The sequence below is a fragment of the Dipodomys ordii genome, unplaced genomic scaffold (assembly GCF_000151885.1).
Source record: "Dipodomys ordii isolate 6190 unplaced genomic scaffold, Dord_2.0 Scaffold15, whole genome shotgun sequence".
NCBI classification, from domain to species: domain Eukaryota; kingdom Metazoa; phylum Chordata; class Mammalia; order Rodentia; family Heteromyidae; genus Dipodomys; species Dipodomys ordii.
Genome location: NW_012267231.1, coordinates 18,552,357 through 18,562,812, shown reverse-complemented (window position 1 = coordinate 18,562,812; position 10,456 = coordinate 18,552,357).

Here is a 10,456-nt window from a genome sequence, read left to right as displayed (position 1 = left end):
ATTTTTGAATTAATGTTTTAATTATATATAAAATTCTTAATCACACATGTAATCTTTAAATACACAGGCAATATAGGAATATAATCTTCTTTTTTAAAAAAATAAAAACACTTGGTCTGGGAAGTTGGCTCAGTGGTAGAGTGCTTGCCTTGCATGCATGAGGCCCTGGGTTCGATTCCTCAGCACCCCATAAGCAGAAAAAGCCAGAAGTGGCACTGTGGCTCAAGTGGTAGAGTGCTAGCTTTGAGCTGAAGAGCTGAGGGACAGTGCCCAGGCCCAGAGTTCAGGTCCTACGACCGACCAAAACAAAATAAAATAAAATAAAAAGACTTCATTGAAAAGAGAAGTCATAGAAAACCGGAAGTGGTGCTATGGCTCAAGTGGTAGAGTGCTTAGCCTTGAGCTAAAGAGCTGAGGGACAGCGCCCAGGCCCAGAGTTCAAGCCCCACGACTGACCAAAAAAAAAAATCATAATGAAAAGAGAAGTCATCTCTGAGCAACCCAACTACCCCAAGCTCCTGTACATATCCTTGGAGATGATTTTTCTTAAACTTATGTACATGTATATGAATGTATATATGTGCAAATATCCATAAAATGTTATATTGTTTAGTAGTACATCAATTGCTATTGTCCTGTTGTTTGCCAGTACTGGGGCTGGAAAACTCAGGTTCCCTTTCTCTCATTTGCCTTTTTCTGCCCAAGGCTGGTGTTCTACCACTTGAACCACCACTTCTAGCTTTTTGCTTGTTAATTGTGGATAAGAGTCTTGCAGACTTTCCTGCCCAGACTAGCTTTGAGCTGTGATCCTCAGAACTCAGTTTCCAGAGTAGCTAGGATGATAGGCGTGAGCTTATTTTTTCTCTCTCTATTTGGTTTTAGACAATGTTTTTCCAGTTCTTTCCAGCAGGATATTTACACACCACAATTCTTGGGTTCCTGAACACCCCACTCTGTTTCTTACAGCCTGCACAGCTTGGTTGGATCTAAGATATTTTTGCATCCTGTCTGTCTAAATTTCTTGAAAATACTTCTTTGCTGGGGTTGGAGGTGTGGCTAAGTGTCAGGTACCAAGTTCAAGTCCTGGTCTCAGACCAAAAAACAAAAACTTCTTTACTATTACATCCCTTGGTTTTTGTTCCTCTTGGGGAATCTCTTGGTTATCCAGTTTTCTTACTGTTGCAAATATTTTCATCTCATCTTGAAGTCTTAAGGATATTTTCTTTGTCGTTTACTAGTTTTTAATGTCTTAGAATTAATTGTTCCAGGTGAATTTTTCACTCTGTGCAATATTGTGTACCCTATCCAGTGTACAGATTTGTTTTATCTCACACCTATAGTTCCTTGGATTACAGTTTTAAAGATGATTCTTCTGTGGCTTATGCTGTCTGTTCTATGGACTTCCTTCTGCCTGCTTTTTTCTTTCTCTCTTTCTCCCTCTCTCTCCCCTCCCCCTCTTTCTTTCTCTCTCTCTCTTTCTTTCTTCCTTCCTTCCTTTCTCTCTCTCTCCTCTCTCTCTCTCTCTCTATCCTGGGATTTGAACTTAGGACCTGGGTGTTGTCCCTGAACTTTGTCACTTAGGCTAGCACTCTACCACTTGAGCCACAGCGCCATTTCTGGTTTTCTGGTGGTTCATTGGAGATTAGAGTCTCTTGAAGTTTCCTGCCTGGGCTGGCTTTGAACCACTATCCTCAGATCTCAGCCTCCTGAGTAGGTAGCTAGGATGATAGGCATGGTGGCTACCAGCACCTAGCTGATTTAATTTTGTTTGTCTTTGTTTTTTTTTTAAATAATCAGTTATTTTGTGTCAAGGTTCCTAGTTCAATGAGCCTTGTCTGCTTGGAGGATGCCTGGCTTCCTCAGTGGGAGGCCTGGTGTGGGAGCAGGGCGGGGTCTGGAGAGGCTGGGGAACATCTTCTCCTTTGCCCTGTTAAGGTGGGCTTCTGCCTAATCTCTCCTCCCTCTTTACTACCACCTCTCTGAGGGCTTCCTCATCTCAGTGTCCTCAATGGTTCCCCAGCAGCAACATGGCTCCCAGGCTCCTCTTCTGTTCCGCTTCCTTTGCCCTGTTCCTTCTAGTTGGTTCCATGAGCCAACAGGTCCCAGGAGTATGATGAGTTTGGCACTGAGGGCTAATATGTCTGTGTCTGTGTGCACAAGCATGTTGCACTAACATACATGTGTGTGACCACATGTGTATGCACACACAAACATGTGGAAGTGTATACTCATGTGCTTGTACATGCATGCCCAAACACATCGCACATATGCATATTCAAATGTGAATACCTGCATGCATGTGTATCCATGTGTGCATGTATTGCATGCAGGTGGTGTGTCCATATATGTGCATATGCTTGTGTGTATATGTTTATGTATATGTGTGTCTCTGTGTATATGTGCATGCCCAGGTGCACATATGTGTGTGTGCATTTGTGGGTACACATGCATGTGCATGTGTGCGTATATAGGTTCATGTGTGGATATGTGCATGTGCGTGTGTATGCACATGTTTGTAGATGTATGTCTGTGCATTAGTTGCACGTGTGTATGTGTGCCTATGTATGTGTACTGTGCACGTGTCTGGATGTGTCTATGTGTGTGTGTGCTTGTATGTGTGTACGTGTGTCTATATACGTGTGTGTGTCTGTGGTGGAGAATCCAACGCAGCTGTCTGTGCACTAGGCAAGGGCTTTGTCGAGTCACCCTTCCTGGGTGAATATTTGTTTTTTGTCTGTGCCACCCCTCCTGCCCTCTGCACACTCCTCCTTGGTTCACAGACGCCGTCCCCTCCCTGCTGTCTGTCCAGCGCCGGGCCCTGGGCACTGCTGGGATGGACAGTCATCCCTGTGATTATGGACAATTTGACAGCCATAGCAGAGTCTGCTTTCCCAACACACTGACTGCACAGATCACCGGTGGGTTCACTGGGCTCAGGTTACTATTTCTGTGGGTGTAGATTGGGTGGGTGGGTGGGTGGCTTGTTGGTTGTTGTTGTTGTTGTTCTGTGAGTCAACTTGTCTATTCTGCACCCACACTGCCTTGTTCTCAGTACTAAGGCATAGTGGTTTGAAACTATAGACCACAAAGGCAAGAAAATTATTAGACTCCACACTCCGAGACAAAAAAAAAAATCAAAGAATATGTGAGGGTAAGAAAATTAGACAACTAAGAGATTCCTTAAGAGAAATAAAAACAAAGCAAAGCAATGCAACAACAAAGAAATATTTCCAAGAAACTCCAAGGAAAACCAGAGAAACAAAGACATTTGATCCAGCCAAGTTATTAAGACTGAAAGAAAACAGTGTTGAACATGAAAAAAATCCAAGGAAGTGGTGCACAGATATGCTGGAAGCAGCAAGGGGAGAAATGTCTAAAACTAGCTAGGCATCAGTGTCACATACTTGTATTCAGAGCTACTCAAGTGACAGATCTGAGGATCATGGTCCAAAGCCAGACTGGGCAAGAAAGCCCATGAGACTCTTACCTCCAGTGAACCATCAAAAAAAAAAAAAAAAGCTGTGGCTCAATAGTAGCGTGCTAGCATTGAGCAAAAACAAAACTCAGAGATAGTGCCCAGGCCCTATGTTCAAGGTCCAGGACCAGTGTGTGTGCACGCATGCATGCACACACACACACACACACATACACACCTCTAAAACTAAATGAAATAAATGGAAAGAGAGAAAATAAATTAGCAGAACTATGTTTTCAAAAGAATAACATAACCATATGATAGGTGATGGAGAGATAATACAAAATTACATCTACATAGTCTTCATCTGGGTAAACAAAAGAAATATAAACAAATCCCAAGCTCTTCTTAGCATGTCTGGCTTACAGAGTGATATGATGTGGGAAATTTAAATCTACTTCGTATTTATCTCTATGCTCTTCTCTCTCAAACTTGTCCTGGCTCATGCTGTCGACGAAACATTTCATAACCATTTTTAAGTCAGCTTCGCATTTTAATTAAAAATCCTTCTGAGGGCGTCTGTTAAATAACAAGTGGTTGATAAGTCTAAGTAAGGATTATTAATTAAGAATTCATTGAAAATGAAGATTAATAGAGAAAGAAATTACAGTATGAAGTCTTGCCACCCACGATACCTCTCTATTTAAATAGATTTTGTTTAAGAAAGTATTATTCTTTTTTTTCTCACTCACTTTTGAGATGTTACTCTTAGACAGGATGTCATTTGCTAGTCTTTTTTTTTTATTGGTTGGTCGTGAGGCTTGAATTCTGGGCTTGGGCACTCTCCCTGCATTCTTCAGCTCAAGGAGAGCATTCTACCACTTGAGCCACAGCGCCACTTCCAGTTTTCTAGTGGTTTATTGGGGATACAAGTCTCATGGGTTTTCCTGTCCAGGCTGGCTTTGAACCGTGACCTCAGATCTCAGCCTCCTGAGTAGCTAGGATTACAGGCGTGAATCACCGGTGCCTGGCTCTGCTAGTCTTATAACTAATGTTTTCAACAATCGCCTAATTCATTACTAGTTTTTGTTATGAACGTTTCAAGATGGTGAAATGATGGTATGGAAAACATATGTATTCCTGGGTCTATCAATGCTGGCATGAACCACACGTTTCAGGATTGGATTAAACTGAAGGCCTCACACGTTACCTTTTCTCCTCGTGGCTAGACTATGCTGAGTCTTCCGCCTGCTTGCTGTCTAAGCTGCATCAGGAGTCATTCTATGAACCTACTACATTATTCTGGTCTTTCTAACCTCTTTACTTCCACTGATTATTCTTATCTCTAATGTTCTTTCAGGCACTATAAAGTAGAAATTTCTGAAAAAAGGAAGAGAGGAAAGGAGCATTCTCACTCCTGTACCAGTAAGAGCTCAGAGTGCAATCTCTAAATGTAAGTAGTCTGGATTGAGAGACAGACAGATGGATGATTAGATGGACTAGGCCGATCAATGGATCGGCAGCTAGATTAGCCACCGAGGATTGGCTTACACATGGAGGAGCATATTCACTTGGCTCATGACAAGCTGTCACCCATCCAGCTGCTTACATATCAGACATTTATTTCTCACAGTTCTACAGCATCCAAGTCCACGGTCAAGGTGCTGGCCTTGCTTGGTTATTTTTTTTTTTAACTCTTAAATGATCTCTGTCTCTGACACAGTAGGTGGAGGGGAGGACATGGTGGAGGGAGCAGAGGAGGAGCAAGGACATTCTTTACTGGTCTTATTTCTCAAGAAAGCAACTTGGGAAGTTACAGTTTCAACACAGAAGCTTCTGATCGATCAGTGTTTTGGAGATTGGGGATCATAATGTTCACCTTATAATTAACACAACTAGGAGATCGTTGACACTCTGAATCCAATGCTTTTGCCAGAAGATTACAAGAGTAGGCAGCTGGGAGGGGGCATTAAGTCCAGACTGGGACACAAGGCTGCGGGCTGGGTTCATGCAGGCTGACTGCCGCCATCCCTGCTTTGAAGACCTACTCTGAAGAAAGACCCAGGAGGCAGAGCAATTGCACTCCGAGCGGCTCTCCAGACCTCGCAAGAAGGAGTCCACCCTCGCCAGACACCACACACAACCTGTGCATTCAACCTACAAGTGTGAGTTTGCAGAGAGAAGTTGACAGGCTGCAAAGCCCCCAGAGTCTTGGAATCATCTCCAGAGATCTTTCTAGACTTCTTGTAGCAAGCGTCACCCATGGCCTCCATTTTGTGTTCTAATGTTTGCATATACAAGATGTGTTACTGCTCGCCAGATGTCCTGCTGCTGAGACTAGAAATATAGAAAAAAGCTAAAGTTTGGGCAGGCGTGTTTCTGGGGTTTTTCCTTAGCCTGTCTCTACCTACTTTGCAACCTCTATCCTAACACCATTTTTCTATTTCTTTGCTTTCTTTTTGTTAAAGGTTAGACATCCTACTTTTTTTTTTTTGTATGTTCCAGTCCTGGGCTCGGGCTTAAACTCAGGGGCCTGGGTGCTGTCCCTGAGCTTTATCTGTGCAAGACTGCCACTCTTCCACTTGAACTCCACTTCTGGCTTTTTGGTGGTTCCTTGGAGATGAAAGTCTCATGGACTGGCTTTGAACTGTGATCCTCAGATTTCATACTCTGTAGTCACTAGGATTACAGGCGTGAGCACCAGCGCCAGGTTCCTCCTACCTTTTGACATGCCCTTTCCTTACTTCATGGCTACAGTATCTTCTGTCTTCTTTGAAAATGTTCACAGTACAGAATGGCAGATTCCCTTCCAGATCTCATATATGTGTGTGTGTGTGTGTGTGTGTGTGTGTGTGTGTGTGTGTGTGTGTGTATGTGTGTTTGAGATTTATTAATTATATTAACTGTGTTATTCATGTTAGTATATGAACATTGATATAAATGTATCAATTGGTTAATATAATTAGTTAGATTTAAGGATATATTTAAATATAACACACACACGTATATCTTGTCATTCTCTGACATTCTTCTTTGGTGTGGTTTGTTTTGCCTCTGTGTCTAATGCTAGAATGCTTCCTCCACTAGTATTCCACCATTGTCCACTCCTTAGAAATGGTGTAAGACAAATCTGGTCAAAGTTCAATGTGCTGTGCTGGGACTTGAACTCAAGGTCTAGGTGCTGTTGCTGAGATTTTTTGCACAAGGCTAGCACTTTACAACTTGACCCATAGCGCCACTTTCAGCTTTTTGGTGATTAATTGGAGATAAGAGTCTCATGGACTTGCCTGCGTTGGCCAGCTTTGAACCATGATCCTCATATCTCAGCCTCAGTAGCTAGGATGACAGGAATGAATCACCAGTGCCAGGCTCTCAGCTGGCCTTTTTTCATGTTGAAATCCTCCAGGATTTGAGTGTTGGTCTCTTTCCCTTTGTATTTTTATACTTATGCTTTCTTAAAAGTTCTTTGAAGCTGGGCAGCAGTGGCTCATACATATCATCCTCGCTAGTCAGGAGGCTGAGATCTGAGGATCGCAGTTCAAAGCCAACCCAGGTAAGAAAGTCTCTTACCTCCAAAGAACCACCAGAAATCCAGAAGTGGTACTGTGGCTTAGAGTGGTAGAGCGGTATCCTTGAGCAGAAAGAGGTCAAGGACAACACTCAGGCCCTGAGTTCAGGCCCCATAACCGACAAAATGAAAAATGAAAAACACTTGAGAGAGGACCAGATCTCTATCTCACATCACCTTGTAGGAAGGAAGAGGCCATTCCCACCCCACAGCTGATATTCACACTTCTGGATAAGGTGTAATGGAGGAATGTGCAGATAGTTACATACAGCTTCAGAGAACCAGGGGCTTTTGACAAGGCAAAACCTGGGACCTCCGCTAAGATAGATTCCCAGCTTCGCTCCCAGTAGCAGGAACTGGACACATAATAAAGTCATTTTCTGTCCAGATTTCCACTGGCAGCTGGCCAGATGTTTGTCATCTGTAGCATATTTCTCGGTTTTCCAGCCTACCACCCCGGCAGCCTCTCACGGGTCCAGTCTCAGCTCCGGATTGAGCAGGAGTCACTGGGAAGGTGAAGAGGAGAATTCTCACTTCCAGTTCGATGAACCTCGGAAACTCATTAAGTGACTGATGGCTTGGAGAGGAAGTTAGATGCCATTCACTTTGTTCAGAACTGCTTCAAGCTGGGATATTATGGCTTCATGCACGAAACCATTCCATTGGAAATGTTTAGCTGTGGGAATTTATCTACACACACTGAGGATGACCAGTGTCATGAGATGCATGAGAAGTCCCTGGGGTTGCAAGCACGGTCACCCCTCCTAGCAAATGATCCCTTACAAGACCACTCTGACATAGCCTGCAAGCGAGGAACAACAAGAACTCAGGAGCAATAACTGAGAATAAAACATGATGACTATACAATCAGGACTGAATGACAGTGCAACCCAGGAGGCTGAGATTCCGAAGGTTCACAATTTGAAGGCAGAAAACTCCATGAGACTACATCTTTAAAATAATCAGCAAAAAGTCAGGCTGGAGGTGTGGCTCAAGTGGTCAAGCAAGAAAGTCAAGATGCAAGCATGAGGTCCTGAGTTCAAAGCTAGCCTGGGTAGAAAAGTCCATGAGACTCTTATCACAACTTAACCACACTCAAGTTATGGCTCAAGCAGAAGAGCTTTAGCCTTAAGAAGTTGAAAAGGAGCCAGGAGGCCCTGAGTTCAAGTCCCAGTATCGGCACTAAATACAGTCATATGTAAATAGTCAGAGTTATTGTAGGCAAATGTGTAAAAGCAGATTGTGTTCATGATCCTGCCCGCTTCAGAGTAGGGATTAAATAGAAACTATTATCTTGCAAAGATGTAAGTTGCAAGGGGAGGGGGGTATTCTTATTTAAGCAAATGATTTTGCACCAAATGTAAAGTTTTTGAGGTCACTCACAGAATGATGATGTGTCTCCTAATTTCATGACAAGAAGAAAAAGAAAAAAGGAGCTTTGTGGAGGTAAGGCAAAGTTTCAGGGCTAAAAATAAGCAGGGAACTGCATGCAAATGAAAGCAGCCTTGTATTTACATCTATTAAATCAGGGAGAGGTTTATTTATTTATTTGGTCAGTTGTAGGACTTGAACTCTAGGCCTGGGCGCTGTCCCTCAGCTCTTCAGTTCAATGTGAGCTCTCTACCACTTGAGCCACAGTACCACTTCCGATTTTTCTGATGGCTTATTGGAGATTAGAGTCTAATGGACTTTCCTGCCCAGGCTGGCTTTGAACCTCAATCCTCAGATCTCAGCCTCCTAAGTAGCTAGGACTACAGGTATGAGCTACCGGCACTGGTAGGGAGAGGTTTTGATCTTTCCTTCCTTCCTTCCTTCCTTCCTTCCTTCCTTCCTTCCTTTCTCTCTCTCTCCTCTCTCTCTCTCTCTCTATCCTGGGATTTGAACTTAGGACCTGGGTGTTGTCCCTGAACTTTGTCACTTAGGCTAGCACTCTACCACTTGAGCCACAGCGCCATTTCTGGTTTTCTGGTGGTTCATTGGAGATTAGAGTCTCTTGAAGTTTCCTGCCTGGGCTGGCTTTGAACCACTATCCTCAGATCTCAGCCTCCTGAGTAGGTAGCTAGGATGATAGGCATGGTGGCTACCAGCACCTAGCTGATTTAATTTTGTTTGTCTTTGTTTTTTTTTTAAATAATCAGTTATTTTGTGTCAAGGTTCCTAGTTCAATGAGCCTTGTCTGCTTGGAGGATGCCTGGCTTCCTCAGTGGGAGGCCTGGTGTGGGAGCAGGGCGGGGTCTGGAGAGGCTGGGGAACATCTTCTCCTTTGCCCTGTTAAGGTGGGCTTCTGCCTAATCTCTCCTCCCTCTTTACTACCACCTCTCTGAGGGCTTCCTCATCTCAGTGTCCTCAATGGTTCCCCAGCAGCAACATGGCTCCCAGGCTCCTCTTCTGTTCCGCTTCCTTTGCCCTGTTCCTTCTAGTTGGTTCCATGAGCCAACAGGTCCCAGGAGTATGATGAGTTTGGCACTGAGGGCTAATATGTCTGTGTCTGTGTGCACAAGCATGTTGCACTAACATACATGTGTGTGACCACATGTGTATGCACACACAAACATGTGGAAGTGTATACTCATGTGCTTGTACATGCATGCCCAAACACATCGCACATATGCATATTCAAATGTGAATACCTGCATGCATGTGTATCCATGTGTGCATGTATTGCATGCAGGTGGTGTGTCCATATATGTGCATATGCTTGTGTGTATATGTTTATGTATATGTGTGTCTCTGTGTATATGTGCATGCCCAGGTGCACATATGTGTGTGTGCATTTGTGGGTACACATGCATGTGCATGTGTGCGTATATAGGTTCATGTGTGGATATGTGCATGTGCGTGTGTATGCACATGTTTGTAGATGTATGTCTGTGCATTAGTTGCACGTGTGTATGTGTGCCTATGTATGTGTACTGTGCACGTGTCTGGATGTGTCTATGTGTGTGTGTGCTTGTATGTGTGTACGTGTGTCTATATACGTGTGTGTGTCTGTGGTGGAGAATCCAACGCAGCTGTCTGTGCACTAGGCAAGGGCTTTGTCGAGTCACCCTTCCTGGGTGAATATTTGTTTTTTGTCTGTGCCACCCCTCCTGCCCTCTGCACACTCCTCCTTGGTTCACAGACGCCGTCCCCTCCCTGCTGTCTGTCCAGCGCCGGGCCCTGGGCACTGCTGGGATGGACAGTCATCCCTGTGATTATGGACAATTTGACAGCCATAGCAGAGTCTGCTTTCCCAACACACTGACTGCACAGATCACCGGTGGGTTCACTGGGCTCAGGTTACTATTTCTGTGGGTGTAGATTGGGTGGGTGGGTGGGTGGCTTGTTGGTTGTTGTTGTTGTTGTTCTGTGAGTCAACTTGTCTATTCTGCACCCACACTGCCTTGTTCTCAGTACTAAGGCATAGTGGTTTGAAACTATAGACCACAAAGGCAAGAAAATTATTAGACTCCACACTCCGAGACAAAAAAAAA